The sequence below is a fragment of the Phacochoerus africanus genome, chromosome 1, assembly GCF_016906955.1.
Source record: "Phacochoerus africanus isolate WHEZ1 chromosome 1, ROS_Pafr_v1, whole genome shotgun sequence".
Taxonomy (NCBI): domain Eukaryota; kingdom Metazoa; phylum Chordata; class Mammalia; order Artiodactyla; family Suidae; genus Phacochoerus; species Phacochoerus africanus.
Genome location: NC_062544.1, coordinates 275,500,842 through 275,523,782, shown reverse-complemented (window position 1 = coordinate 275,523,782; position 22,941 = coordinate 275,500,842). Strand labels below are relative to the sequence as shown.

Below are 22,941 nucleotides of genomic sequence, written 5' to 3'. Positions count from 1 at the left end.
AACCCCCCAAAAAATTTTAAAAAATGAATATTGAATTTTGTCAAATGTTTTCCTGCATTTACTGAGATGATTGTATAGTTTTTCTTTTTTATTCTGTTAACATGAATTATTACTGTTTTATTATTATTTTGTTAATGTAAATTTGATTGATGTTCAAATATTAAAGCAACCCTACATTCCTGGGAACTCTTCGTGGCTCAGTGGTAATGAACCCAGCTAGTGTCCATGAGGATGCAGTTTCGATCCCTGGTTGCACAGTGGATTAAGGATCCAGCATTGCCAGGAGCTGTGGTGTAGGTCGCAGATGAGGCTCAGGATCTGGGTTTTGCTGTGGCTATGGCATAGGCTGGTAGCTGTAGCTCTAATTAGATCCCAGCCTGGGAACTTCCATATGCCCTGGATGCAGCCATAAAAAAAAAAAAAAAAAAAAAAACCTTACAGCTGTGACCTATGTCAGACCTATACCAGATCCTTTAACCCATTGTACCAGGCCGGGGTTTGAATCCATGCCTCCACAGCAACCGTAGCTGCTCCGGTCGGATTCTTAACCCACTGTGCCACAGTGGCAACTCCAGTATGGTCAATTTGTCACAATTTATGAACCACTGTTGATGCATTATTATTGGCTAAAATCCATACTTCATTCGGTACAATACACAAACTTTGTTATTATCTCATACCCTTTTTCTGTTCCAGAGTCCATCCAGGACTCCGTATTATATTTTGCCTTCATTACTCCTTAGGCTCCTCTTGCTGTGACAGTTCCTCAGGTTCTCCTTTCTTTTGGTGATCTTGATAGTCTTGCAGAGTACTAATGAGGGATTTTTTTTTGGAAGGCACATTAATTTGGGTTTGTCTGATGTTTGCCTCGTGATTAAATGGGGTAGGGCTTTGAGGAAGAAAGACCAGAGAGAGGAAGTGCCTTCTCATCACATTATATCCGGGGTACATTCTGATGCTGGAAAGATGGTACCAGAATCCAGGTTCTTGTTCATGGCAGTCGAAGAATGAACTCCACAAACACACAGGCAGCAAGCAAGCAAAGTTTTTATTAAAGGAAAGCAGATCGCTCCCAGGTTTACTGGGAGGGGGGAGAAGAGCCCCCTTCTCTATTGTCCTGTAAGTGTTTTTACTCCTTAAAGTTGGGGGGGTGTACCAACATAGGGTCCAGAGAGATGTGGTTTTCTCCCATTGGCCTTATTCAGTTATGCATATCAGTCCTTGTCCAATAGGGTCCCAGGGGTGGAAATATCCCATAAGTCTCATAGTTTCTTTGCCCTTTTCTTCCCATAAACTGAGTCACAGAGGATTAGGGATTAATGTCCATCTGGGTGTAGCCACACTCCCTATAGGGGGTGTAGGGATGGTACTCCCTGGAGCCCTTAAGCCACAGATGTTAATCCATAGCCCTATCAAAGAATGCATCGAAGCCCCTGCTCCTACACTGACAATCTGAGCTAATATTCTGCCTCAATTCTATCAATATGACTCAGCACGATTGATTTGACCTTGAACACCTGCTGAGGTCATGGTTGTCGGAGCGCTCCACTGTAAAGCTACCCTCTTCTCCTCCCTTTCCATAGCATCCTTTTTATTTTATTTTATTTTTTATTTTTTATTTTATTTTTATTTATTTATTTATTTAATTTTTGGTCTCTTTGCCATTCCTAGGGCCACTCTGGTGGCATATGGAGGTTCCCAGGCTAGGGGTCGAATCGGAGCTGTAGCCGCCAGCCTACGCCAGAGCCACAACAATGAGAGATCCGAGCCACATCTGCAAACTATGCCACAGCTCATGGCAACGCCAGATCCCTAACCCACTGAGCGAGGCCAGGGACCGACCCACAACCTCATGGTTCCTAGTCAGAGTTGTTAACCACTGAGCCATGACGGGAACTCCCATAGCATCCTTTTAAGAAGAAAGTCTCTTTGCATGTCACGCACTTAAGGAACGGATTGTTATTCTCCCCCTCCCTGAGCACAGCCTAAATTATTTGAAATCTTTCTGCACAGATTTTTGCATTCTTCCTCGTGTTGTCGAAACTCGGCCTCTGTCCATGTTGCCGAATAGAAATGTGGAATTCGTTTTGGGTGATGGAGAACAAGGTAACTTTATTGTTTTGCCAGTCAAAGGGGGGCCCAGCAGGCTAATGCCTTAGGAACGTGCCCCCCGCCCCATGGGAGAGATTAGGAGGTGGTTTTATAGTATGGGGAGTGGAAAAATCGGGCTGTAGATAAGGATCAGTACAGAGGCAAGCTTGCATTGTTTCTCAAAGCTGGTGTTTAGTAGCCCTGGAACTGGTTCTGGTGGTCCTTCTTCTTCAAGTAGTTCTTTTGTTTGTTGGGAGTTTGAGTTCTAGTGAATGGCTCAAAGATATTGCTATGTATGTTTCTTGAGGAGGAACCAGGACCCTTCCCCGTGGCTGCACTATTGTCCCTTGACGGCTCCTCCCTGGTCTCTGCATCCCTTCCCTTCCTGGATTAGCAACTGCCCTTTAGAACTTAGAGAGGGTCTTGGAGATGGAAGCTTATTCCCTAAAAACAAGAAATGGGGGACACAGAAATGCTTGGGTGTCCAAGAACCTCACAGGTTCAGTTACACTCTATTACTTATTCCATTACTTACTTATATTAGTGATTTAAATAAATATGAGTGGATATTTATTTTATACTTTGGATTACACTCCAAAATATCTTAATAACTTTGTGCTCAGCTTTGGCCATAGGGCATTGGGTGCTCTTTCGGCTGCGCCCTTTTTTATTGTTTTTAGGGCTACACCCACACTATATGAAGGTTCCCAGGCTAGAGGTCAAATAGGAACTGTAGCTGCCAGCCTACACCACAGCCACAGCAGCGCCAGATCCTTAACCCACTGAGTGAGGCCAGGGATCGAACCCACGTCCTCATGAATATCCGTTGGGTTCATTAACTGCTGAGCCATGATGGGAACACCAAGCTGTGTCCCTCTGACACATCTCCATCCTTGGAGGGGAGGAGGAGATGCAGCTGAAGGGTTTTTTGGTAAGCACCTCCTGATTTTCTGGCACCACAAGTTGCTCCCAGGTTCATCTTGTATGTTTCCAATCCCAGTCTTAGATACATTTTTTTCTTCCCTTTTTATCAGTCTAATAAGTTCAGAAGGGGAACTTTCCAGGGTTGGTTCATATGGAGGCTAAACAAAATCAAGGACCCAGATTATCTTTTTCCTTTTTTACTGTCCTTAATATGTTGGTTTATCCTTTGCTTGGGCTCCTCGAATGGTCGCCCAAAAACTTACCATAGTTCCAGGCATCACCTCTTCACAGTGTTGGGGGCAAAATGACTCTGCCTCAGATTGTCAGTGTTGGAAAGAAAGACACACGAACATGGGGAGATCTTGACAAGGCTCCTTACTTCTGCAGAAAGGTGCAAGTGTTCAAAAAGCACGCGTGAAGAAGACCCTCCCCCCCATTTATCCCTAACGCAGGCGGTACATCTGTCCCCTTCTCATGGGTCAGGTCAGGGTGCACATTCTTCTGGGTTGGCTAATTTGAAACAAATTATTACTGGGAGAAAAGGGAAAGAGGAGGGTTTCTCAGACAAAGCAGGAACAAAAGGGAGTAACCAAGACTTCCTTTGAAAGAAAAAACATTTGGAGTTCCCGTCGTGGTGCAGTGGTTAACAAATCCGACTGGGAACCATGAGGTTGCCGGTTCGATCCCTGCCCTTGCTCAGTGGGTTGAGGATCCAGCGTTGCCACAAGCTGTGGTGTAGGTCGCAGACGTGGCTCGGATCTTGCGTTGCTGTGGCTCTGGCATAGGCTGGCAGCTACAGCTCCGATTAGACCCCTAGCCTGGGACCCTCCACATGCCACGGGAGCAGCCCAAGAGATGGCAAAAAGACAAAAAAAGAAAAAAAAGAAAAAACATATGTTAATTCTCACAATAGCGCACCAAGAAGCTGAAAAAGGAGCAGGCTCACCTCTTTTAAAAGCAAAGGAGGAGTTTCTGCTGTGGCACATTGGCTTAAGAATCTGGCATGGCCACAGCTGTGGCATAGGTTGAAGCTGCAGCTCAAGATTTGATCCTTGGCCCAGGAACATCCATAAGCTGCAGGTGTAGCCAAAAACCAAAAATAATCAATCAATCACTAAAAGCAAAGGATTTCCTCTAAGATCCCGACCAGATTTCCCCTCTCATCTTGAAACTGGCAGCACTAACAGCCTGAACCCACGTGCTGGGACTCAACCCAGCCAGACTGGGACTTGAACCCATGTTTTAAATTAGCACTCATCCGATGTCTGGACTTACCGAGGTTCTGGGGTTTTGTTTGTTTGTCTTTTGTCCTTCTAGGACCGCACCTGTAGCATATGGAGGTTCCCAGGCTAGCAGTCTAATCGGAGCTGAAGCTGCCGGCCTACACCACAGCCACAGCAACACCAGATCCAAGCCACATCTGTGACCTACACCACAGCACATGGCAAATGACAGATCCTTAACCCAGTTAGGGAGGCCAGGGACCGAACCTGCAACTTCATGGTTCCTAGTCTGGTTTGTTTCTGCTGCACCAGGACGGGAACTCTGATTCAGTTCTTTATGCTTCTGTGCAGAAGGAATCAACAAGAGACAAAGTGATAGGCAAGAAATAGATTTATTAGGATAGGACGCTTGTGAGAGATGCAAGCGGGCACACAAGGAAGCTCTGCCCCAAGGTTCCAGTGGGCTACAGTTTTATCCTCCAAGGGGCATGAGGGTTGGAAAAGCCGGCCTCTTCCTTTCTGGGAGTAGCAGCTCCACCTTAGTATCTGATAGGGTGTGTATTCAAGTCAGCGGAAGGGCAGTCCCCAAACTCTTGCCCTTGGTCTGAATGTGAATGCAGGCCTCTTCCCACCCCCGCCCAAGGACCTGAGGCTATTCTCCCACCTCCACTAGCCAAGCAAGCCTGCCTCGTGCTGATGGCTTTTTCTGAAAAATTGATTTACTTACAGTGATCTACCAATGTCCCCTAAGTTTCCCTTATTATCCATGGTCCTTTATTGGGACTTCTAAACTACCTGTGCCTACTCTATCCCTATCAGTCTCACTGGCCCAAATTGTGTCACAAACCAGTCCCTGGGAAGAGAAAAAAAGACTCCTTATTCTGAGCCTAGGGCCCATGCAAAGCTCTCCTACCCCGAATAGCATTGCCACACTTTGGACACATCGACTTAAAAAAAAAAAAAATGCAGGAGTTCCCGTTGCGGCACAGTGGTTAACGAATCCAACTAAGAACCATGAGGTTGCTGGTTCGATCCCTGGCCTTGCTCAGTGGGTTAACGATCAGCATTGCCGTTCCTGTGAGCTGTAGTGTAGGTTGCAGATGCTGCTCTGATCCCTCGTTGCTGTGGCTCTGGTGTAGGCCGGTGGCTACAGCTCCAATTCAACCCCTAGCCTGGGAACCTCCTCCATATGCCACGGGAGCAGCCCAAGAAATGGCAAAAAGACAAAAAAAGAAAATGAAATATAATAAAAAATTTAAAAATTAAAAAAAAAATTTAAAAATGCAGAACCTGGGAGTTCCCAATGTGGTGCAGCGGAAACGAATCCAACTAGTATCCACGAGGATGCAGGTTCAATCCCTCGCCTTGCTTATTGAGTTAAGGATCCAGCATTGCCATGAGTTGTGGGTGTAGGTTGCAGACGTGGCTTGGATCCTGAGTTACTGTGGCTGTGTTGCTGTGGTGTAGGCCGGCTGATGTAGCTCCAATTAGACCCCTAGCCTGGGAACCTCCATATGCCTCAAGTTCAGCCCTAAAAAACAAACAAACAAAATGCAGAACCTGAAAATTGAGAGCTAAGTTTTATTTGGGGCAAAATTAGGACTGAAGCCTGGGAGACAGCATCTCAGGTAGCCCTGAGAAACAGCTCGGTGGAGGTGAGGGGGGAGCTAGGATTTAAGAGTTTTTGCAACAGAGAGTTCCCGTTGTGGCTCAGTATTTAACAAATCCAACTAGGAACCGTGAGGTTGTGGGTTCGATCCCTGGCCTTGCCCAGTGGGTTAAGGATCCAGTGTTGCCATGAGCTGTGGTGTAGGTCGCAGACGCGGCTTGGATCTGGTGTTGCTGTGGCTCTGGCTTAGGTCAGAGACAACAGCTCTGATTCACCCCTAGCTTGGGGACCTCCATATGCCACAGGTGCAGCCCTAGGAAAAACAAAAAGACCAAAAGAAAAAAAAAAAGAGTTTTGGCAACAAAGGGAAGGTAATAGGAACAAAAGTTTTCGAGAAAACCAGATTTACAGAAAACCAGTTTCTATGGGAAGACAGAAAGGTTGAGCTTAATGGAATCACGCAGCTGCAAGCGATCTTCTTTCTTTCATCCGTTCCTGAGGGCTCACTGGCTCACCCTTGGGAGTGGTTGACTGTGACACTGATGCTGGAAAGATGTTACCAGAATCCAGGTTCTTGTTCACACAGTCGAAGAACAAACTCTGTGGACACACAGGCAGCAAGCAAGCAAAGTCTTCATTAAAGGAAAGCAAATAGGCGTTTCTGTGGTGGCTCAGTGGTTAACGAATCCGACTAGGAACCAAGAGGTTGTGGGTTCGATCCCTGCCCTTGCTCAGCGGGTTAAGGATGCGGTGTTGCCATAAACTGTGGTGTAGGTGACGGAGGCAGCTTGGATCCCGCGTTGCTGTGGCTGTGGTGTAGGCCAGTGGCGACAGCTCAAATTCGACCCCTAGCTTGGGAACCTCCACATGCTGTGGGAGTGGCCCTAGGAAAAAAAAATAAAATAAGGAAAGCAAATAGCTTCCAGGGCTTCTGGGAAGGGGAAGACCCCACCCCCACCCCCACCCCCACCCGCTCTCTTTGCCCTATGGGGGTTTTTAATCCCTTAAGGATGGAGGGGGGTACCAATTCTCTCCCATTGACCTTGCTCAATTACCTATATCAGTCCTCACCCAATAGGGGTTTTTGGGGTGGAAATGTCCTGTAGGTCTCTTGGTTTCTTTGCCCTTTTCTTCCCATAAACTGAGTCACAGAGGATTAGGGATTAGTGTCCATCTGGGTGTAGATACACTCCCTATAGTAAACAAGGCCTGTGGGGATGTTACTCCCTGGAGCCTTTAAGCCACAAATGTTAATCCATGACCCTATCAAAGAATGCATCGAAGCCCCTGCTCCTACACTGACAATCTGAATTAATATTCTGCCTCAAGGAGTTCCCATCATGGCTCAGTGGTTAACGAATCCCACTAGGAGCCATGAGGTTGCGGGTTCGATCCCTAGCCTTGCCCAGTGGGTTAAGGATCCGGCATTGCCGTGAGCTGTGGTGTAGGTCACAGACGCAGCTCGGATCCCACGTTGCTGCAGCTGTGGTGTAGGCCGGCAGCTACAGCTCCAATTCGACCCTTAACCTGGGAACCTCCATATGCCTCGGGAGCAGCCCAAGAAATGGCAAAAACGCACACACACAAAAAAATTCTGCCTCAACATCTTTCATTTAGTCCACTTAACTATATCCCAGGAAGCAGTATTTTAGAAGCTCTGAAACACTGCCCCATAGAGAAAAGGGGGATATCCAGGTATAGGTGATAAAGCTGATGGGTGATAAAGCTGATGGGTGATAAAGCTGATGGGTGATATACCTGATGGGATATCCAGGTATAGCTGATAAAGCTTAAGCAGTCATGCTCACATTTTACAAAGTTAGCCGCTGATCTTGGGAAGGTTACTGCTAGTCATGAGGAGCAGACACCACCACGAAAGAGTTTTTTGTTTGTTTGTTTTGTCTTTTTGCCATTATCTTGGGCTGCTCCCGCAGCATATGGAGGTTCCCAGGCTAGGGGTCCAATCGGAGCTGTACCCACCGGCCTACACCAGAGCCACAGCAACACGGGATTGAAGCCACGTCTGTGACCTATGCCACAGCTCACAGCAATGCCAGATCCTTAACCCACTGAGCAAGGCCAGGGATCGAACCCACAACCTCATGGTTCCTAGTCGGGTTCGCAAACCACTGAGCCACAATGGGAACTCCACCACCATGAAGGGTTTTAGTGTTTTTCTAGATAGGAGGCCATGCAAGAAGTGGACTCATGAAATCTTCAACAAACATCTGTCTGAAGACCTGTTCTTCCGGTTTTCCCAGAGCATAGAGCGCCTCCCTCCTGGTCTCCAGCCTGAGCTCAGCTCTGGGGGAGCTGCAGGTTGGCAGCTGCAGAGGCTCATGACTTAACCCACGTAGAGGCTGTTGGCTAGTGTCAAACTCCAGTTCACAGAGGGTGATTTTGGTTTGTTGGTTTTGTTTGTTTGTTGCTTTTTTTAGGGCTGCACTTACAGCATATGGAAGTTTCCAGGCTAGGGGTCCAATCAGGGCTACAGCTGCAGGCCTACACCACAGCCACAGCAACCCCGGGATCCTTAATGCACTGAGCAAGGCCAGGGATGGAACCCGCATCCTCATGGATACTAGTCGAAGGCGTTACAGCCTAGCCACAATGGGAACTCCTTTGTTATTTTATTTTTATATCTACCTTCTCCCCAGGTCCAAATTCTTTTTTTTTTTTCTTTTGTCTATTTAGGGCCACACCTGAGGCATATGGATGTTCCCCGGCTAGGGGTTGAATTAGAGCTGTAGCTGCCAGCCTATGCCACAGCCACAGCAACACGGGATCCGAGCCATGTCTGTGACCTACACCACAGCTCAGAGCAACACCAGATCCTTAACTCATTGAGCGAGGCCAGGGATCAAGCCTACATCCTCATGGATACCCATCAGGTTCCTTAACCCCTGAGCCATGATAGGAACTCCCTCCAAATTTTGATGACTTTCCCTGCTTGAGGTCTTTTTTCCTTAAGTTTCTTAATTACCAGCCTCCCTCTGGGCACTAAACTAAATGATAAGCAAAGCATCTGTATGTAAAAGGCCTCGGGAGTGCAATGAATGAGTTTAGTTCTCTGCCCTCTGCCCTGGAATATTTTTGATAGCTTGACAAAGGTACAACCAAGGAGAAATTTCTTTCTTCCAAACCAACAGTCAAGAAGCATGTGGGTTAAAGGGAAAAGGGAAGGAGAGTACAAGTAGGAAGGAGAAAAAAAAAAGAAAAGAAAATATGACTAGGAGTTCCCATTGTGGTGCAGCCAAAAAACCCGAGTCTTACTGAATTGAAACTGACAACCTGAACCTAGCCAGAACCCAGATTGGAACTTGAACCCATGTGCCGGGACTCGAAGCCAGCCTAAACCCAGATTCGAAGCCAGCCTAAACTCAGATTAGGCACTCACCCAGCATCTGGACTTATTGAGGTGCAGGTTCTTTGTGCCCCAGCACAGAAGGAATTTGGCAAGAGACAAAGTGATAGGCAAGCAATAGATTCATTGAGATAAGATGCTTATGAGAGATGCAAGCCTAGGCAAGAAGGCTCTGCCCTGAGCATTAGGTGGGCTGTATTTTTTACAATCCAAGGAAAGTTGGGGAGGAGGGAAAAGACGGCCTCTGCCTCGTTTTTTGCGTAGACGTCAGGCTTACATCATTAGCTCCTCCTTCGTATCTGGTAATAGAGTATCAGACCTTATGATATCAAACTAGGACTGTCGTGGTGCTTATTCAAATCAGCAGAAGGGAGGTAGCAGGTGTAAAACAGGGTGAATCCCCTCGGGTGTCTGTATAATGAGGGTCTCCTACTTTGAATGTCATCTTTCCCTTAAACTCCTGCCCTTGGTCCTAAGGGTCACTGTCTTGCTGAACTTGAACGCAAGCCTCATTTGATCTTTCACTGAATGACCTGAGATACAGCTGGTGCTTTTATGTGTGGGTTTGTAATTAAGCAAGCCTGCTATGTTCTGATGGCTTTCTCGAGCTGTTATTAACTTACGGTGGTCTCCCAAAGTTTCCCTCTCTATTGACGGTCCCCTATTGGGACTTGGACAACTGCCTGTGTCCTACTCCATCCCCGTCACTTGGGGTTATTTTTTCATGTATAAGTTCAGAGGGAAGGCTTTATTGCCATTAGTTTAGCTACACAAACTCATTAAGGACCCAGCTCTTTCTACTCTGCCACCCTCCATCTATCAGCTTTTTGTCTTTGTGTCTGTTGCTTCATGGTCACAGATGGCTGCCACAGCGCCTGGATTTGTTAGGGCACCACTGACTGAAATTGCCCATCTTGGCCGGTCACAGCAAGAGCCATTTGCATGAGTTGTCTCACGACAGGAGGCCCTGATAAGGAATGTGGTGCTCCCCTAAAGACTAACAGAGAGATTTTGGGAGGGACCACAAGGAGGGAGGAGACAACCAAACTCCCAGAATCTTTGGCGCTGGGATCCATCTTGGCTGAGAGGTGCACATGCTGCTAAGAAGGACATTGGGCCAGACCCAGTACAGGGCTGAGCAAGAGACAACCCAGAAACTAACACCATTCCCATAAAACCTGAGATAGCCAGCCTCATGGCAAAGCAGTTCTCCTGGGTTCCCCTATCCTGCTGCTCTCCCCCAGAATGCCCCTTCGCCTTAAATCTTTTGCTTTGTCAGCTCCGGGGTCTCCTTAGACAATTCTTTTCCGAGTGTTAGACAAGATTCTATTCTCAGGCCCTGGAAGGGCTCCCCCTTCCTGGAACAGGTTCATGGCTGCATTCAAAGTCAGGAGGCAGGGAGGCAGCTAGACAGGAAGGGTTGAGGTTCCTGACCTCCATCGGGGGAATCCGATATTTTCCACAAGCTCTCAACAGACGTCCCCTTTGTCTCACTAACACATTTGGTCACATGACCCTTCACTGGCTGCAGCAAAGTACTTAGCAAAGAGTAGTATTAGCTTAGCCACGACTTGCTTAAAACCAATCACAATTCACTCCTAAGAGATGGGCACATGGCTGCCCCACACACACATACCCCCAAAAAATCAGAGAAAGAAGAGAAATGGCAGGTAACCAAGCCTGCCAAGCCCCCCTACATATACCCCTTTCATCCTCTTCACCTCACCTGTAGTAGCCTCACCGACTCCCGCCTCTCACTCAAGGTCAATTCATACTTCAAGACACTAGCTGGGGAGCTCCCATTGTGGCTCAGTGGTAATGAACCCAACTAGTATTCATCGGGGTGCAGGTTTGATCCCTGGCCTCGCACAGTGGGTTAAGGATCCAGCGTTGCTGTGAGCTGTGGTGTAGTTCTCAGACGAGGCTTGGATCCCACATTGCTTGTGGCTGTGGCTATGGCCGGTGGCTACAGCTCCAATTCAACCCCCTAGCCTGGGAACTTCCATATGCTGTGGGTGCAGCCCTAAAAAGACAAAAAAAAAAAAAAGCTGATCTTGCCGCCTTCAGGACCCACCTAGGACCTAGGGCCTACAGCCCCACCCCAAGAGGAGGGCTCAGCTGAGAAACACCTCTGGCCCAGTGGAAGAGTCTGATTTCCTGGGCTTAAATCCTGGCCAAGCCACTTTCTTTTTTTTTTCTTTTTGTTGTTGTTGTTGTTGTTGTTGCTATTTCTTGGGCCACTCCTGTGGCATATGGAGGTTCCCAGGCTAGGGGTCAAATAGGAGCTGCAGCCACCGGCCTACGCCAGAGCCACAGCAACGCGGGATCCGAGCCGCGTCTGCAACCTACACCACAGCTCACGGCAACGCCGGATCGTCAACCCACTGAGCAAGGGCAGGGACCGAACCCGCAACCTCATGGTTCCTAGTCGGATTCGTTAACCACTGCGCCACGACGGGAACTCCCACTTTCTAATCTTTAGAAATTATTTTGACCTTCCAGGAGTGAAGATAGTTCAGTTTCCACATCTGTCAAAAGACCATGAATAGAATGACGGGCACAAGGCTGTCTTCAGTTTTAAAAAATGGTTGGATAGAGTTCCCTTCATGGCTTAGTGGTTAACGAACCTGACTAGCATCCATGAGGACAAGGGTTCAATCCCTGGCATCCATAGTGGGTTAAGGATCTGGTGTTGCCATGAGCTGCGGTGTAGGTTGCAGACGCAGCGTGAACCTGGCGTTGCTGTGGCCGTGGTGTAAGCCATCAGCTACAGCTCTGATTCGACCCCTAGCCTGGGAACTTCCATATGCCCTGGCTGCAGTCTGAAAAAAAGACAAAGGAAAAAAACCTTCAATAGCTTCAGTGATCCTTATAGGAAAGGATCAAGTCCAATCAGCTCAAACAATCTGGCCTTTGCCTACTCAGCTGTCAGGCTTGTGGCTCCACTGACCCAGTCACTCACTTGCAACCATTCCTCCTTCATGCCCTGGCCCAGGAGTCTCTTATTCCTGGGACTTTCATCTCCGCTCCTCCCACAAGACACAGCCAGGTAAGGTTCCCGGGACAACGGGAAGCTGGAACTTCTGAGAACTCACTCGGGGAGAATTTCCTGAGCTGGCAAGCAAGAAAGCAGCCTCACCGATCTGTACCATCAAGGCCCCAGAGTAAGGTCCTGAGAAGCCGACAGGTCTCGTCTTGTTCTGCAGCCCAGGGAAGCTGTGGGAGCGAGCACTGCAGATCAGACTGCGATACTGCACAGGATGAAACTACAAAGAGAGGCAGGATCCTCAAGGGACCAAGCCCAAAAAGCACTTAGAAAGCCCCTGTGATTACCCGGGAACCTACAATGTGCCAAGGGTTAATCACCGCCCTTTCCTGAGATACCTCATTGCGTAATGATGTATTTTGTTACACTCCTATGTGCACGTCCAAAATTAAACTGTTCTTCTCTTTCTCCCAGCCTCTCCTCCCCCACTTTCTAGCTCCACCAGGGGCAGCGCCGCCCCGCATCCTCCTACGTATCTTTCACCCTCTGGCTTCAGCCCAGTGATCCTCACGCCCTTCCCCGGGGAACCACCCCGCCACTGCCCCTCGGCGCATGCTCAGACCCTGTTCGCACTCCGCTAGGGATGCGCGCCTCAAGCCGGTCCCTGCTCCCATCCATCCTGCCCACAGAGCTGGACCCCCTCTGAAACCACCTTTCTCATCCCCTCAGCTGCCTGCATAGACACTTCCACTGGCTCCCCAGTTTCTCCTTCCTTCAGTGCAGACATCTCGCCTGGGGCTCTGGACCTGCACAGCGAGTGCCTTTCCATCTGTCTCTCATCTGGCCTGCCCCTTCCCTGTTTTCTTTATTTTGAAATGTGTCATTCATTCTAGAGAATGTTCATAAGAGATGTACAAATTATACTCATAAAGACTGCACTGGAGTTCCTGTGGAGGCTCCATGGCTAATGAACCCGACTAGGATCCATGAGGATGCAGATTCCATCCCTGGCCCCGCTTGGGGTGTAAGGATCTAGCTTTGACTGAGCTGTGGTGTAGGTCACAGACGCCGCTCGGATCTGGCCTTGCTGTGGTGTAGGCCAGTGACTAGAGCTCCAATTCTACCCCTAGCCTGGGAACCTCCCTATGCCATGGCTGCAGCCCTAAAAAGACAAAAGACAAAAAAAAAAAAAAAGACTACACCTGTGAAACCACCGCTCACACAGTTAAGACTCAGGTACATCAAGTTTGCTCAATGGCCACTGGCTTCTGTGCTCACCACTCCCCCCGCCCCCACTCATCTTTTCCCTCTCCAGACTCCGAGAGGGAACACTCCCCTGACATTTGCAGAGCCATTCCCTGGATTTCTTTAGCTTTGCCACCTATTCCTAAGTGGTATATTGTTTAGTGTTGCCAGATTCTGAATTTTCTATAGAGTGTATCATTCTATATTTATCGTGCTGTGCCCTTTAGGGCGGGGTGCCCTGGGGGCATGCAGAAATTCCTGGGCTGGGGATGGAACCAGTGCCATAGCAGGGATAATGCCAGGTACTTAACCTCTAGGCCACCAGGGAACTCCCAAGGTCCTCCTTTTATTTTATTTTATTTTATTTTTTAATCTTTTGAGGGCTGCACCTGCTGCATATGGAAGTTGGCAGGCTAGGGGTCTAATCTGAACTTCAGCTGCCATGGTGATGGCAGTGCCGGATCTGAGCCACGTCTGCAACCTACACCACAGCTCATAGCAACGTTGGATCCTTAACCCACTGAGTGGGGCCAGAGATTAAACATGAGTCCTCATGGATACTAGTTGGAATTGGGTTTGTTACCACTAAACAAAAATGGGAACTCCTAGATTCTCCCTTTTTAATGGCTTTTTAAAAGATATAATCCATATACCATGCAATTCACACATTTAAAGTAGACAATTCAGTGGTTTCAGTACATTTAATATATTTACATAGCCATCATCTCAATCTAATTTTAGAAAACTTTATGATCCCAAAAAGAAGCCTTGGTCCCCAACCCTGGGCAACCAGTAATCAACTATCTTTATAAATTTGCCCAGGAGTTCCCTTAGTGGTACAGCGGAAACAAATCCAACTAGTATCCATGAGGATGCAGGTTCGATCCTTGACCTTGCTCCATGGGTTGGGGATCTGGTGTTGCAGTGATCTGTGGTGTAGGTAGCAGACGTGGCTCAGATTCCAAGTTGCTATGAGTTGAGTTGTGTGCTCCAACTCAATTCCTAGTCTGGGAACTTTCATATGCCACAGGTGTGGCCCTCAAAAGGGATAAAAAAAATTGCCCATTCTACTCCATTTCCTATGAATGGAATCACACTCATTTGGTCTTTTGCCCCCTCTGCTCCCACAGAACCGTGCCACTCTTCTCCCACCACGGGCCAGAACACTGGTCCTTCTGACTGGAGGTCCCCCCGGCCATTGCTGCCCAGCCAGGGCTGTCGGCTTCTGCAGGATCCACCCCCAGTCACCTCCCTTCCATGAAACTATTCCTCTTTTGCTCTTCACCCCATGCGATGCTTCCTTCATCAGATTCTCAAAATGGGCTGCCTGTCCGTTTGTCTGGGGTGGGGATGGGGTGTTGGTGTCTCCCCACTAGACTGTCAGCTCTGGGAAGGGTCAGGGCCTTGCCTGGTTCCATTCTCTGCTGGTCCTCAGAGCCAGCTTGGAGCCTGGCACGTCACAGGAGGATGTGTTAGTGGGATGTGCTAGAGTGAGGGACACGTGTGCCTGTTATTCTGTCTTAGATCATCATCGTGGGTGCATCTGGCCGGTACTTCAATGAGCGGAACTCACTGGATACAGTCGGGAAGGTGATGCTTTCCTTCCCCTGAAGGGGCTTGTCTGAGCCGCCCTTTGTCCCCTGCTCTCAGATGAATTCCCAGGTGGGTTCTGTGGCTTCCTGCTCACTCTCAGATGATGCAGTCCCAACATCCAGCCGGTGTAATAGTCAAGTCTCCATTTTACATTTTTTTGGGGTTTTGTTTTTTAGGGCTGCACCTGCAGCACATGGAGGTTCCCAGGCTAGGGGTCAATTCCGAGCTGCAGCCACTGGCCTACGCCACAGCCACAGCTACGCAGGATCCGAGCTGCATCAGCCACAGCTCATGGCAACACCAGATCCTTAACCCATTCAGAGAGATCAGGGATTGAACCCACAACCTCATGGTTACTGGTCCGATTCCTTTCTGTTGCGCCACCAGGGGAACTCCTCAAGTCTCCATTAAAGTTTAAATCTCTTGGAGTTCCCATTGTGGCTCACTGGGTTAAAAACCCAACTGGTATCCATGAGGATGCAGGTTCTATCCCTGGCCTCACTCGGTTGAGGATCTGGCACTGCCACAAGCTGCTGTGTAGGTCACAGATGTGGCTTGGATCCAGTATTGCTGTCACATAGGCTCCAGCTGCAATTCAGTTCAACCCCTAGCCCGGGAACTTCCATATGCCGCAGGTGCAGCCCTAAAAAGAAAAACATAAAAAATAAAAAAAAAATAAAGTTAAAACTCCTGCCTAGGTGAGTCTTGGTCTCCTTCCTGCTGGCCCCTGAAAGCATGGGATTGGTTTCTTCTCTCCTTCCCTCCTCTTGCCAGTTGTACCTTTTGACATCTCCATGGTTAGAATCGAGAGAGGGCAGAGGTGAACAGCCACCAGCCATGACTCCTGGATGAAGCCACCTCTTTCTCTGAGCTTCCCTCCTGTTCTCCCCGGAAACTGGGAATATTTCCCATCTGTCATGCCCCTGACTCAGGCAGAAGCATCCCATCTAGTTGTCACTGAGAGCCCTCCCTTGGTCCCTGGTGACCTGGCAATACCTCTCCCTTCCTTCTGCTCTTAGAATTCTCTGTGATATCCCATAGGCCTCGCTCTTATGTGGTTCACCCATGGTCTGCAGTGAACTTGCATCTTTGGTCTGCAGTGCACTTTGCATCGGAAGTGCAGGCACACAAGCCCTCTTCTCTGTGGCCTCAGCCAGCCCCTTACCTGTGAGAATCCAGAGGCCTGAATCCGACTCTGGTCCCTGAGTTACTTAAGACCCCAGGACACTGAACAGCCTCTCCAAAGGCCATCACTGAAGCTACCCTCACACACCAAGGAAAGAAGGTGCCATCCTGCCCTCTGCCCCATGAAGGGATAAAGCTTATTGCATACTGCCTATTTCTCTTCAAAGAAATCCTCTCTCGGAGTTCCCTGGTGGCCTAGCAGTTAAAGGATCCAGCATTGTCATTGCTGAGGCTTGGGTCACTGCTGTAGTGCAGGTTCTATCCCTGGCCCCAGAATTTCTGCATGTCATGGGCATGGCCAAAAAAAAAAAAAAAAAAGAGAGAGAGAGAGAGAAAAGACTCCTCTCTCTAATCTCCATCCCCTCTTCTCAGCCTCTCTGATGTTTTGTATAGGCTGCATCTAGGTGACCAGCTGGAGGCCTCAAACCTGGGTTCCAGTGACCTCCTTGGCAGGCCTCCTGGGGAACCACATGCCTCCCTTTCCAGTGTGATAGCTCCTGCCACCAAGGAGTTCCTCTTGTGGCTCAGCAGGTTAAGACCCCAACACAGTTTCCATGAGGATTCAGGTTCAATCCCTAGCCTCCCCCAGTGGGTTAAGGATCAAGGATTGCCAGAGCTGTGACGTATGTCACACACGCAACTCGGATCTGGCATTGCTGTGGCTCGAGTGTAGACCTGCAGCGGCAGCTTAGATTCAACCCCTGCCCTGGGAACTTCCATATGCAGATGTGGGGCCATAAAAAGAATAAAAAAGAAAGAAAGAAAATTTTAAAATTAAAAAAAAAAAAAGACCTGAGCTCCATTTCATCATCCTGTGCCTGCTTTATCCTCTCATGAGACTAAACGCTCCTGGACGCAGGAACCCTGCCATTCTCATCTCCTCTGCCTTCTCCCCTCTTACCTGGGGCTTAGTGGTACCACGTTCAAGGTGCTAGGAGATAATTTAGAGACAGTCACCGTGGTGATGAGCCAGCAGCAGGAAGAAGTGTGGAAGAAGAAAAGGCAGAAGAGTCATATTCTGGGGTGATGACTCAAAGGGGAAGCTGTAAAAGTTACTCAGGTTTGGAGGCTATTTTTCAGTGAAATCAGAGATCTCCCTGGTCTGGTTCCCTCTGGCATTGAGTCAAAAACAAGTCTATAATGTAAGTGATGTCACACAGACTGGCTTTACTCTGCTGAGGGGGCGCAAAATAGGAATAGTGTGGTTTAAGAGGAAACAAAGGAATCCTTTCACTGCCTCTGGGTCCCTCCAAGTGATTTTTCTAGATAACCTTGTTCTTGAAAATCAGACCTGTCACCCACCGCTTCTTTGGGATCTGAGAAAACATATCCATCCATTTGTTTAGAGCTGGTCCAGGCACACGCTTAAGGTCTTAGGCACATGGAGAAGCAGGATTCATCAACAGGATAAAGAGTTCCAGGGAGAAGACACAGCAAGTGTCCGACTCCTAGGGAAGCAGTAGGTCCTGGATGCTCTGCTGAGAACTGGGTCTCATCACTTTGCAATCAGGGACGCTGTTACCTCCTAAACTTAGAGGGTTCAAGTCATTTGCTTGTCAAATACGGACCGACAGTAGGTAGGTACTCTGAGTAAACGGCTCCAAAGTTGTCCCTTCTTCTGGGTTGCCTGCCTTGGTGTCTGCCCTCAGCCTCTTCTCAAAAAGGCCACCGGAGAAATGGCCCAGGGCTATGACCCACCCCTCCCCCCAATTATTACTATTGAATCTACCTCCCAAATACCCTCCCAATCTACCACCTCCTCTCTGTCCCCCCCATGCCCCCCTATCTTTAGCATCATTCACCTTCATCCTGCTTCATTCTTTTGTACATTTGCTTGTATGAAAGAACTTTTAAAATGTTTCAGGGAGTTCCTGTCATGACCCAGCAGTTAACGAACCCAACTAGCATCCATGAGGACCCGGGTTCAATCCCTGGCCTCACTCAGTGGGTTAAGGATCCGGCATCGCCATGAGCTGAAGTGTAGGTCACAGACATGGCTCAGATCCCGAGTAGCTGTGGCTGTGGTACAGCTCCAATTCGACCCCTAGCCTGGGAATATCCATGTACTGCAGGTCTGGCCCTAAAAAGACAGAAAATAAAAATTAATTAATTAATTTAATTTAATATTTGTTTTGGGAGCACCCACTGTGGCACAACAGGATCAGCAGCATTTCTGCAGCTCCAGGACACAAGTTCTATCCCTGGCCCGGCACAGTGGATTAAAGGATCCAGCATTGGAGTTCCTGTTGTGGCACAGTGGTTAACAAATCCGACTAGGAACCATGAGGTTGTGGGTTCGGTCCCTGCCCTTGCTCAGTGGGTTGAGGATCCGGCGTTGCCATGAGCTGTGGTATAGGTTGCAGACACGTCTCAGGGATCCCACGTTGCTGTGGCTCTGGCATAGGCTGGTGGCTATGGCTCCAATTAGAACCCTAGCCTGTGAATTTCCATATGCCAAGGGAGCGGCCCAAGAAAAGGCAAAAAGACCAAAAAATAAAAAATAAATAAATAAGGATCCAGCATGGCATACAGCTGCAGCCTAGGTCACAACTGCGGCTGGGATCTGACTCTTGGCCCGGGAACTTCATATGCCATGGGGCGGCCAAGAAAGGGGGAAAAAAAAAGTTTCATTTCTGAGTTCTCTGATGGCCTAGTGGTTAAAGATCCAGCATGGTCACTGCTGAGGTACGAGTTCAGTCCTTGACCTGGGAACTTCCATATGCCAAGGGTAGAGCCAAAAAGAGAAAAAAAGAAAAAAAGTGGTTCATTTCACTACCTCCCTGTCTGTCTTATCCAGCCTACCTTCAGCATAGATGTCTGCCATGGACTTAGTTGTGGAACCCCAAAAATTCACATGTAGAAGCCCTGATTCCCCCAGTACCTCAGACTATAACCATATTTAGAGATAAGGTTCTTTTCCCCCCCTTAGGGCCACACATGCGGCATATGGAAGTTCCCAGGCTAGGGGTCAAATCAGAGCTACAGCTGCCGACCTACACCACAGCCACAGCCACGTGGGATCGGAGCCACTTCTTCAACCTACACCACAGCTCACGGCAACACTGGATCCTTAACCCACTAAGTGAGGCCAGGGATCAAACCCATATCCTTATGGATGCTAGTCTGATTCGTTACCACTGAGCCACAAGGGGAACTCCTTAGAGTATTTATTTTGTTTTATTTTATTTTATCTTTGTCTTTTTGCCTTTTTCTAGGGCCACTCCAGTGGTACATGGAGGTTCCCAGCTAGGGGTCTAATTGGAGCTGTAGCCACCAGCCTACACTGGAGCCACAGCAACTCAGGATCTGAGCTGCCTCTGCAACCTACATCACAGCTCACGGCAATGCCGGATCCTTAACCCACTGAGCAAGGCCAGGGATCGAACCCACAACCTCATGGTTCCTAGTCGGATTCGTTAACCACTGCGCCACTATGGGAACTCCGTTTTCAAGAGTATTTAAATTAAAATAAAATCTTTAGGGGGCCCTAATCCAGTCTTTCTGGTGTTCTTAGAAGAGGAGGAAATCTGGACACAGATGTGCACACACAGAGGGAAGGGCGGGTGAAGACAGAGAATGGCCATTGGCAAAGCCAAGGGGACACGTCTCAGAAGAAACAGAACCTGCCAATGCCTTGATCTCAAGGCTTCCAGCCTCCAGGACTGTTAGAAACTTAACGTCTGTTGTCTTAGCCACCCAGGCTGGGAGGTTTTGTTATGGCAACAAACTAACACAATGCCCATTAGCTTCCTACACACAGATCTGTACACTCTTCTGTTTAAAATGCTTCTCTAGGGAGTTCCCGTTGTGGTGCAGTGGTTAACAAATCCGACTAGGAACCATGAGGTTGCGGGTTCGGTCCCTGCCCTTGCTCAGTGGGTTAACGATCCGGCGTTGCCGTGAGCTGTGGTGTTGGTTGCAGACGCGGCTCGGATCCCGAGTTGCTGTGGCCCTGGCGTAGGCCGGTGGCTACAGCTCCGATTCAACCCCTAGCCTGGGAACCTCCATATGCCCCGGGAGCGGCCCAAGAAATAGCAACAACAACAACAAAAAGACAAAAATAAATAAGTAAATAAAAAACGCTTCTCTAGGAGTTCCCGTCGTGGTTCAGTGGTTAACAAATCCGACTAGGAATCATGAGGTTGCGGGTTCGATCCCTGGCCTTGCTCAGTTGGTTAAGGATCCGTCGTTGCTGTGACTTGTGGTGTAGGTCGCAGATGCAGCTTGGATCCCACGTTGCTATGGTTCTGGTGTAGGCCGGCAGCTACAGCTCCAATTAGACCCCTAGCCTGGGAACTTCCGTGTGCCACAGGAGCAGCCCTGGAAAAGACAAAAAGATAAAAAGTAAAATAAAATAAAACGCTTCTCTAGTTCTCAGACTCCGTGCTGCCTTTGGGGGGTGAGGTTCAAAGTCCCCAGCGTGGCATCCTTAGGCCTTCCTCCAAGCCCACCCTGCTCTGTGAGGTCATCTCACGCTTTGTTCTCCTGGCCCCGCTCTTCATCCCCAGCCCCCAGCCTCAGAACCCACTGCGCCTTGACCACCTCCCTGACTTGGCACATCTGTCACCTCTGTCTGGAGTCCTCCCTCGGTGGCTCTCTTGTCCTTCAAGACTCTCTCAGGAATTTCTGTTATGGCTCAGTGGGTTATGAACCCAACTGGATGCGAGTTTGATCCCTGGCCTCATTCAGTGGGTTAAGAATCTGGCATTGCCATGAGATGGGGTGTAGTTCGCAGATAAGGCTTGGATCCTGCATTGCCTGGGAACCTCCAATATGCCTTGGATGCAGCCCAAAAAAGCAAAAAAAAAAAAAATTAAATTAAAATTAAAAAACAAAAAGACTCTCTCAAATGTCACTTTGGGTGACTCTGCCCAGGCAGAGTTTATCCCCCTTCCTCCAGACACTCCTGGCACGTTTCCTATCAAGCTCTTGCCTCTTTGGGTAGTTATTGTTTGCACTGAGCTTCTTGAGGCAGAGACAGTATTTTACTCATCGGAACAACCATAACACACAGTAGGTGCTCAATAAATATTTGGGTTTGGGAGTTTCTTTCTTTCAATTTCATGGCCTCACTTGCAGCATATGGGAGTTCACAGGCCAGGGATTGAATCCGAGCCACAGCTGCGACCCTTATATTCCCCACTCTACTTTCTGCTTCTATGAATTTGCCTACTTTATTTATTTTTATTTTTTTATTTTTTGTTTTGCTTTTTAGGGCTGCACCTGCGACATATGGAGGTTGCCAGGCTAGGGGTCGAATCGCAGCTACGGCTGCCGGCCTATGCCACAGCCACAGCAACACCAGATCCTTAACCCACTGAGCGAGGCCAGGGATCGAACCTGCGTCCTCATGGATGCTAATCAGATTTGTTTCCACTGAGCCACACCATGAAGTCCCTTCTTTTTTTTTTTTTTTTTTGTCTTTTTGCTATTTCTTGGGCCGCTCCCGCGGCATATGGAGGTTCCCAGGCTAGGGGTCGAATCAGAGCTGTAGCCACCAGCCTACGCCAGAGCCACAGCAACACGGGATCCGAGCCGTGTCTGCAACCTACACCACAGCTCACGGCAATGCCAGATCGTTAACCCACTGAGCAAGGGCAGGGACCGAACCCGAAACCTCATGGTTCCTAGTCGTATTCGTTAACCACTGCGCCACAACGGGAACTCCAGGAAGTCCCTTCTTATTCCTTTCTTTTGCCAAGTGCCTGTTTGTGTAAATCGACCCTTCCCAGTCACCTCCCTTGTCCCAGATCTTTGCCGATATCACCCAATTACAGTGAGATTATTCCGTTCTGGAAAGATGGTGCCCCGATGAGAAGCTTAAACCCATCCTGCGCTGCTTTCCTCCGTGCCAACCCAGGACTCTTCAGATGCTTCTCTGGTTATGTAATCGTAATTCCCACGGGCTTGCTTCTAAAATAGTGGTAACATTGCACCTTCAAGCGTACACAGCTCTAATCATTTACATTAGTTTAAACACACATGAAACTGGACTAGAAATATAACCCACCTGGGACTCAGGCACTTCATTTCAGAGCTGGCCGTTGCTGCCCTCTCCTCAGAAGCAGATAAACCTGTTGTGTCAACAAAGAAAATGCTTGGCAAAGAGCTGAAATTTTCTCACCCGTATTACTAACATCTCAGTAAGCCTTTCCCAACCCACCTTCCCACTCACCGCTGTGTGAAGGAGTCTGAGAGCTTGCAGAGAAATTGCAGAGCAGTGAGCCGAGTGTTTGCTTACTTCTTCTGCTGTCAAGGAGCCTAGATGAAGTATGCCTGGGTCACCCAAGGGCAATAAACTTGACGGAACTGAGATTTGGAGGGTGTCATGGGGGTGGAAAGCCTTGGAGATACATACAAGTTCTGCCAAAGCCAGTTCAACCCTGTAGCCACTAGCTGGGTGCTATTTATTTATGTATTTATTTACGTAATTTTTTTTTTTTTTTTTTTTAGGGCCCCACCTGCACCATAAGGAAGTTCCCAAGCTAGGGATCAAACGGGAGCTGGAGCTGCCAGCCTACGCCACAGCCAGGCAACGCCAGATCCAAGCTGTGTCTGCAACCTACACCACAGCTCACAGCAATTCAGGATCCTTAACCCACTGAGCGAGGCCAGGGATCAAACCCAGGATCTTCATGGATACTATTTGGGTTCCTTACCGCTGAGCCACAACGGGAACTCCCTACAAGCTGCTCTTTACATTTCCATTAATGAGGGAGTT

General features: G+C 48.6%; 1 long non-coding RNA gene across 1 annotated transcript; it reads right to left on the bottom strand.

Moving 5' to 3' along the window:
- Nucleotides 1–6,178: 6,178 nt before the first annotated feature.
- LOC125113634 (uncharacterized) lies at nucleotides 6,179–22,615 on the bottom strand. Its single transcript, XR_007131521.1, has 3 exons — nucleotides 22,396–22,615; nucleotides 22,231–22,294; nucleotides 6,179–6,447 (listed from the first exon to the last, which is right to left on the bottom strand). It is a non-coding gene; the product is annotated as an uncharacterized LOC125113634 (long non-coding RNA).
- Nucleotides 22,616–22,941: the final 326 nt, after the last annotated feature.